Here is a 788-nt window from a genome sequence, read left to right on the forward strand (position 1 = left end):
ACATCGGATGAAGTCTCTGTGTTTATGAATGATTTCTCAGTCGGAGGCAAAGATATAAAGTAAAGGGAACCGAACACAGTTGACCTCCATGACTGTGATCTCAATAATCCTGATGAAGTCAATATGAACGTTACTGAGGTGGTTGCATCGACTGGCCAATAAACAGCTACGTTTTCATGGCGGTTCAGGCGTTAGACTTGGAATCTAAATTTGCTTTGATTGGAGACTTTTTTTAACTGAAGGAACAGTCCTCAAAACTATTCAATGAGTTCCCAGGCAGGTACAATGTTAAAAAGTAGGCTTAAACTGTCCAAATAACGAAAGTAAACAATTTCAGTTTCCAAAATGTGCGTCAGGACCACCTGGTGTCTGAGGAAATCGGCAGCTAAGGTAGTTCTGTAATTATAACAAATGTAAGTAACAAACGGTCAAATATAGTGAGCGATGGTGGTATCGTGGTGAGCATAGCTGCCTTCCAAGCAGTTGACCCGGGTTCGATTCCCGGCCATCGCACTGGTGATGTAGTTGCGAGCGACTTTATTTTGTGTTTCAAGGCATGTGCACAAAATCTAATTCGAACGCAGCAATCGCCCATCAATACGCCTCCCGTTTTAATTTTATTAATTTCGGACGGAGAATTCGGTTTCAATTTCTTTATCCTGAAAACAATATTGAAATAGAAGAATAATTGAATCAATGAATTCTCAGTGAAACATAAGGACACCAAATAAAAATGGAGGAACACATGTCAGCTCACACACTGTTCACTGCACAATCCTGGTGCTTGA

General features: G+C 40.6%; 1 non-coding gene across 1 annotated transcript; it reads left to right on the forward strand.

Moving 5' to 3' along the window:
- Positions 1-441: 441 nt before the first annotated feature.
- Positions 442-513, forward strand: trnag-ucc (transfer RNA glycine (anticodon UCC)). Its single transcript has one exon. It is a non-coding gene; the product is annotated as a tRNA-Gly (tRNA).
- The last annotated feature ends 275 nt before the right edge of the window (positions 514-788 follow it).

The sequence above is a fragment of the Mustelus asterias genome, unplaced genomic scaffold (genome assembly GCF_964213995.1).
Source record: "Mustelus asterias unplaced genomic scaffold, sMusAst1.hap1.1 HAP1_SCAFFOLD_76, whole genome shotgun sequence".
Classification (NCBI taxonomy): Eukaryota; Metazoa; Chordata; class Chondrichthyes; order Carcharhiniformes; family Triakidae; genus Mustelus; species Mustelus asterias.